This window comes from Pinus tabuliformis, chromosome 2_1 (genome assembly GCF_031772625.1).
Source record: "Pinus tabuliformis cultivar Carrire ecotype Pingquan chromosome 2_1, CPIR1, whole genome shotgun sequence".
NCBI classification, from domain to species: domain Eukaryota; kingdom Viridiplantae; phylum Streptophyta; class Pinopsida; order Pinales; family Pinaceae; genus Pinus; species Pinus tabuliformis.
In genome coordinates, this window is record NC_142299.1 from 910,201,736 (window position 1) to 910,209,692 (window position 7,957).

The following is a 7,957-nucleotide window of genomic DNA, read 5'->3' on the forward strand; positions in this document are numbered from 1 at the left end:
AGTGGGATCGACCGAATGTGAAAATGAATCGACCACTTGATCAACTAATGGATCATCAACCTGAGTGATATGAGTTTCACTCTCCAATGGAAGAGTGGGATCGACTGTACTTGAAATTAGATCAATCACTTCGTCAGTTGACGGTAGGTTGGAAGAAAGTTTACAGTAACCAGTTGGAAATTCTTGCTGTGGAACAGTAAGGTTTTCCAACAATTTTGAGGCTTCATCCATGTGAGGGAAAATGTGAGTTTGATGACTCCCTTTGCATAACTTACAAGGAAACCTAACTTTACCCTTTTTCCCAAGAACCTGACTATCACTAGTTGATGGATCAATGGAAAGTTGATGAGATTTTTCTGACCATACTTCCAAGACCTTTGGAATACCAGGACAATTGATAAGGAAGTGGTCACCCTTACAAAGCCTGCAAGGGTATTTGGGTTTACGATGCATGTTGGAGGTTTCCTCAACACAACTAACACTTACAGCCATGGTTGGTTGGTTGATTTCTTTCTTATCTTGCTTCTTCTTCTTCTTCGTCTTCCCTTTCTTCTTCTTCTTAGCCACTTGGTTACTAGCTTCAATGCTTTTACCAAGCGAAGAGGAAGAAATGGAGGAAGAAAAATTAGGCGAAGAAGGTAAAGGGTCAATAGAAGGTTGGTGATGTTGAGATGGTGAACTCTGTTGAGGTGAAGCATTCGGTTGAGGTGGAACAATTGGAGTATTTGGGGCCAACGAAGTTGAAAATAACCATATCGGTAAACCTATTGTAAATCCAGGTAATGACAAAGTAGCCATATAAGGAGGACCAACATTTTCAAAGCAAGGAAAAGTACTAGGATTCTCGTTAAGAGAGGTTCCTTGGTTGGTAAATTCTGGAACAGTGGCCATTATGTTCAACTTCAGTGAATTTTATTAACAATTTAAAACTAAAATTAACAATTCACAATTCACACCTAAAAATTAAAATTCGCAATTCACACCTATGGCCTCTAAAAAGTAAAAACAAACAAATTAACACGCGCTATCAAATCTAGGAGTCAAACCACACACAAACAGTAACTTTCCGTACCGAAAACACTAGTTGGTGATGAAATCCAACGTCGTAGAATTCAACACAGAAATGGCGGTTGGAACAATTACCACGACAACTTGCTTAATGAAACAGACTGGCACAAGTTTCTCCACTATAACCGTCCCGAGTGAAGATAACCCCCCAGAGAGTCCAAGTGAGTCTAGTCAACGTCTTCTCAAGGTACAGTGGGATCTTCCCTCCACCGTCACCTTAGGAAAGAATCCTATAGATTATGGCCACTAAGGTTACCACCGGAAACAAATATACCTGGGAGAACAGTCTACGATTCGATATGCACACAAGGGTAGAGTAACAAAGCTCAATCCCCTAGAAGGCTCCTTGACATAATCGAAGGTTTACTAACAAGTGACCCCAGGCTCCTCGACAATGGTCAATCCGAGGTTACCGTTTTTAATACATGAATATCTTCTATCGTTCCTAATGAGGAAGGATTGATTACCTCACTGGTTCAGATATGATCTTGTGCTTCTCCTTTAAGAGGAGCTTTCCCAGAGCATAGATGTAACAATTGGAATTTCTTTCCTACCACAAGATCGACTACTTGTTTGTTTTACTGTCTTGGAGAGTTAACTAAAACCTATTCCAAGACACTAGCCTAGGCTAGATTGGTGGAAAGAGTCCTAAAAATGCAAAAATTACTAGATAACTTTTAATTAAGCACTGTGTTATTTAGGTTGTTATTACTCAAAAGGGTAAATGGATATGAAACCAATGGTGTTATGACCCGACCCAAAGCCGAATGCAATCGAATATGATAATGTAATCTTTTCAATTCGATGAATCCTAACTAAAGTAAGGAGAGAGTTTACATTCACTTCCAACAATGCAAAAAATTGATCACTAAGAGAAACTATAACAAATTCTCTAATGCACTAATTTCATCAAGAAAAACTAATGCAAATCAATTCCAAAACAGTTTTTTATTTTTATTTTTGTGTGTCAAAAATAAGCATAAAAATATGTAAATTCAAATCAAAGAAAATTGATCTAAATCTACGATTGATTTTTCAGAATGTAAACTATGCAATTGTAATCTATGCACAATTCACTTGAAAAGTATGCAAATGTAATCTATGCACATTTTTCATTCATATTCTGAAAATGAGAATTCTAATTATGCAAATGTGATCTATGCAAGAGAATTCTCAAACACAACATGATTCTAATGTAATCTAAGAACCAATCAAGTGCAAGTCGAGAAAATTGGATGAGAGTTCCAAAGATCAAAAAATAAAAACACTCAAAGGCGATTAACACTCATACACAATTTAGCCCCCCCCCCCCTCGGCGAATGAGGGGAAATTTTTTTTCAAAAACAAAAGCAAAAAGATGCAAAATTGTGAAAAGACTGAGACAAACCTCCAAGTAATGACCAAAGGAAATCAAATTAAGAATTTCTCAAAAAAGAGACTCAAAACACCCAATTGATAAAAGCTTAAAACAAGAATGCCAATGGAAATTAACTCACAAGGAACTTTTGTCAAGCCACGTGCAGATCTAGGCATAAAATAACAGCTATGGACAAAAACTAAACCTAACTGGGCGGAAGGATCTTAGGTTTTTCAAACTTTTGACAGGGTCCGCATGCTCCCAGTAGAACCAGGTGCGGTACCGCTCTGTGTTATACTGTAACAGTGCGATACCTAACGCAGAAGGTGCGGTCCTCTTCCAAAAATCTGAAAAATAAAAAATCAAACCAGGATCTAATAAGTACCCAATCCCACACACATCAAGCAAAAATTAGAAACCAAAACTCAAGTTTCTCAAGTCAAAAGCAAAGGCAAAGGCAAATTAAAAACCAAAACCATTCCCCAGTGGAGTCGCCAATTTGTTGGCCGGATAAATCGTTCTTGCGGACAAGACCGATCTCCCTAGTATCAAATGATATCTAGCAACAAGCAGCACAAGCAAATCTACTTTTCTCTAAACATGTTTCAATTCATAAATGAAAACTAAGAGGTGTAATAGACCCTTCCTCAGTCCAACGCTTGTTTGTGGCAGTTTTGTTCCAACAGCTTCAAGCAATTCCCTTTTAATAACCTACATACACAAACAAACACACATCAAAGAACACCTACATAGATAATATAATAAAACATGTTCATTATGAAGATCACGGAGCTCATAAAATAAACCATTAAAGATAGTTCATTGAGAAAAATAAACTTGATTTTATTAACTTTATGAATAAATGAACCTTACAACCTTTGCCTTGATCTCTCCTCTCACAAGCTCAAAAAGGAAGTCTAATTTCTAGCAGCATTTACCCTCAAGAATCTTCAACTTTCAACCTCTCCTACAACCAGCCCAATGCCTTAATTTATAGTGTAAAGGAAGGCAGTTGCAAGTCCTCCATTGAAGGGATAAGTTCCTCCTTCAATGGGATAAGCACCTCATATCATGGAGTTAGCTCCCTTAGTTATGGAATGGATGAACCAAGGTGGAGCGGACTTGCCAGCGTAATATTCCTTATCCAGAAGTGACCCAAGGTGAGTTTTTAAGAATGAACCCACGCTTTTTAACTTTTACAGGGGTTCGCACCCATTTCTTAATAGACAGAGTGGTCAAGTTCACAGGTCACATTACCAGTGGGTGCGGTACTGCAAGCAAGGCTAGGAGAAAGTGTGAAACCAGTATTTGAGATATTTTAAGGTCTTTCTCCCATTTTCAAGGCTTGACATGAAGAGCTGAGGCTTAAGACTCGCAAAGGAGGTATGCATGAGTAGTGATGGACTCACACAGACTACAGAATGTCATGGTGACAATTTTTTGTGTAACAGGAATCAAATGAGGAAGATGAAGAAGAAGAGGAGAAAGAGAAGGAGGATGGCGAAGAAATAGAGAAGGATGTTAAGGAGGAAACCGATAAAGATGTTGAAGATCTACAAGAGGAAGAAGAAAGGAAGGGAATAGGTGAAGAAGGCAAGGGAAAAGAGGGGACAGAAAATAAGGAGGAGTCACCTAGGGTGTCTCTAGAACCCACTAAGAGAGAGGCAGCAGCTTCCCTCACTACTCTTAGTACCCCCATCAAGCAAAAAGGCAAAATATAGAGGCAGACCCCCTTATTTTTCAGGACAAGGAAAAGCACAAGAATAAGACAGGGGAAACCCCAAACACCAACCAAAATTCCTATTGTGATTGAAGACTCCCCTATAAAAAAGGAGAAAATGCCTTCCCCTAAGTCTCCTATCACCTATGTAAGAAGGCCTATGACTAAATCAACCTCCTCCAAGGGAAAGGCAGTCCTACAGGATACACAGCAAAATATACAGGAAGTAGAAGCAGTCCTACAGGATACTCTGTTGAACCTACAAGAAGCACAAAAATTGGAAAGGGAGGTAGGGGAGCAGTAAGAAACTAAAGAAGAGGACCCAGAGACAAAAGAACCCAACCCCCAATTTAAATTGGACTCCTACTATAGGTTTACTGAAGGAGGCAGGGTTATACCTCAAAAATTTGCTATCCCAATATTCTTCGAGCATGAGAAGGAGAGGGCTAGAACTCACCGATGGATGTAGATCACCAAATCAAAGGGGGTGGAAAACATTAGGCATATGGAAGAGAAACTTAAGGAGATGGGCAGAGAGCTAAGTGGCTTGAGAGACAAAGAGGCCATAATGAAAAATCAACTAGAGACAGAAAATGCATGGTTGAGAGGATGACTGCATGAAAGAGAGAATCAATGGGCATGTATGGCCAGTCTCTTTTTGGAAGCAATCTAGTGTAGGATGCCAGCTAAATACTCTTCCCTATACCTCAAGGAATAGTGGTTGCAGTTCTAGATCAAGACCCTAGCACAGAGAGGCACCATGCCATTTCAGGACTATAGGTAGTTCATTGATCTTTCTGATCATAGCACACTAGAAGATAGGGCCAATATGGTTGAGTTTTATTTGCACAACATGGCCCTAACAGACATGAATGTATGGGACCCTAATGCCAAGTTAGGAGATTTTTAGTGGATGGCTTTAGCATCGTGGATGAACCATGAGGAATTAAGGGTTGCAGTGATGAAGAAAATATTGGTAAGAGAACAGATTGAACCTCTTATGATTTGAGCTGAACAATCAAATCCCATGGCCCTCATCAATACCCATAATTTGATTGCAAATGACCCTCAGCTTGCACCCAGGTATCTTGCTACCCAAGAGCAAGAAATTTCACATTTTGAGGACATGTTCAGGTTGTTAGGTGATGATAGCATACATGCTTGCCTGAGGAGATGGAACACACTACCATACAACTTAAAGATAAGAGAGTATGACTCTCCTCAAAGGTTGAGAGAGGCACTAAACAGGACACCCATGTATAAGCAATCTATGCAAAGGCTGAAAGTCAATTGGATTGGCCTAAAACTCAACCCACCACTACTCTTAGGGATGCTAGAATGGAGAAAGGAAGAAGAAGAAAAGAGGTAGTGGGAGGAGGTAGAAAAGAAAGCAAGCTTCTATGAACAAGAGGAGGAGACCACAGTAGAGGCATGGGATGTCAAAGAGGCCACTAGATCCATGAAGGATATGGATATTGATTAAGTTGCTCAGAGGATGAGCAACACTTTTATTAGAGGGTGATGATGAGCCTCATCATTAGGTAATTATATGGGCCTTAATTCACCTCCTAGCTTAGTCAAACCAACTTTTCTCGTAACTTATTACATGTTTTTATTATATTTTGTTTATGAGGTGAGTTAGAGTTGGATATTATGCTTAGTGGACTAACATGAATTGAATGCATGATTAACGGAGACAATAAAGGAATTTTGGCAAAGACTAAGGTCAAAACTTGAATGGGACAAGGGAGAGGGATTGTAGGAGGTAAATCCTCCTCATTTACTACTCCTCCATTCAAATAATATTCCTCCATTCATCACATCATCTCGAAGTGCAAATAGCCAAATCATGAAAGAAAAAGGCAGCCAAGCAAGTGAGAGACAAAGCAAAATTTTAGCTCGAGTTTGGGAGTTGAGCCTCCCTAATTTTAAGTGTTAGAAAATTATATATTACAGAGCAATGGAACACATAATACATTGTAGAAATATAAACACAGAAAATGCATAAAACAAGAGAGACACAGATATACGTGGTTCACCCAGTTTGGGCTACGTCCATGGAGAAACAGCCAGTCCTTCTTTTATTATATTATCCAGCAAACTGAAGAGATACAACCTACAGCAGATTCGCTATAACTCCCTCTTCGCTCTCAATCACCTCTCTTTTCTTCACTCAGAAAATAGATCTTCAGATATACATAGATGCAATACAATTCCCTCATATATAGCGAGGGGTTGCCTTCTAGGGAAAAAAACCCTAAATTAAACATAACTTCTACCGTCAGATCATCCACCTAATGAACGGCCCAGATTGACTTGAAATTACTATACTTTTACAAGGCAATTTTACATCTATTCTTAGCTTCAGGGGCACTGCCCCCGAAACCCGCCGCCAGGGGGGCTCCCAAAAGGTCGCAGCCGCCCCCCCCCCCGGACCCCCCTGCAGCGAATATTTTACAGGTAGCGTTGCCGCCCTATTTTGAACTGGGGTCCAATGCAGCGATACCTTTGAATACATAAGGTAATCAAGCTCCATACCCAACAATCTCCCACTTCGAGACTGATTATAGCAACTCCACCACTGCTTCATTTGTTAAACAATGAGTCCACTTTGGACCTGGTTGTTTCTCATCTTCTTCATCATACTTGAAGACCAATTGAAACTGAGTAGATTCTTAGTTTCTCCCTGGTTACAACTTTTGTTAACATATCTGCAGGATTCTGGCTAGTGTGTATCTTTTCCAGCTTCAACTATCCATCTTCCAATGCTGACCGTATGAAATGGTACTTGAGTTGTATATGCTTAGTCTTGGAATGAAATGCAGAGTTCTTTGCAAGATGTATGGCACTCTAGTTGTCACTGTATAACCTGCCCAACTCCTACTTCTTACCCAATTCATCCAAAAACCTTTGTAACCAAATAATTTCTTTACTAGCCTCTATAGCAGCAACATACTCTGCTTCTGTTGTTGAGAGTGGAACAACACTTTGGATTTTTGAAACCCAACTAACAGTTGTTCCACCTACAATAAATACATATCCTGTAGTGCTCCTCTTGTTATCTCTATCACCCGCCATATCTGCATCAACATATCCCTGTAGAGAAATCTTTGAACCAGCAAAGCATAATGCTTGATTTGTGGTACCTCTCAAATACCCGAGAATCCACTTCACCACCATCCAATGTTCTTTTCCTGGATTGTTCATGCACCTACTTACAACTCCCACTGCATGTGCAATATCAGGCCTTGTGCAGACCATTGCATATATTAAGCTTCCAATTGTTGATGCATATGGAACTTTAGACATGTGAGCCATTTCTTCCTAAGTCTTGGGACACGCCTCCTTACTTAATTTGAAATGGCTAGCCAAAGGTATCCTAACTAGTTTTTCATTTTGCATATTAAACCTTTTCAACACCTTTTCTATGTACTCACTTTGAGACAATGTTAATTTGCGATTCTTCCTGTATCTAGTTATTCTCATACCAAGGATTTGTTTTGTAGCTCTCAAATCCTTCATTGCAAATGAATTTGCCAATTTTCTTTTGAGCACATTTATTTCCTGCATGTTAGACCCTACAACAAGCATGTCTTCTACATACAATAACAATATAATATAGTTGCCATCATTTTGCTTTTTGAGATAAACACAATGATCAAAGTGACATCTAGTATAACCTTGTTCATACATAAACCTGTCAAATTTTAGATACCACTGCCTTAGAGCCTGTTTTAAGCCATACAAGCTCTTCTTCAACCTCCACACAAGTTTCTCCTTCCCATTTACCTCATATCCTTGTGGCTGCTACA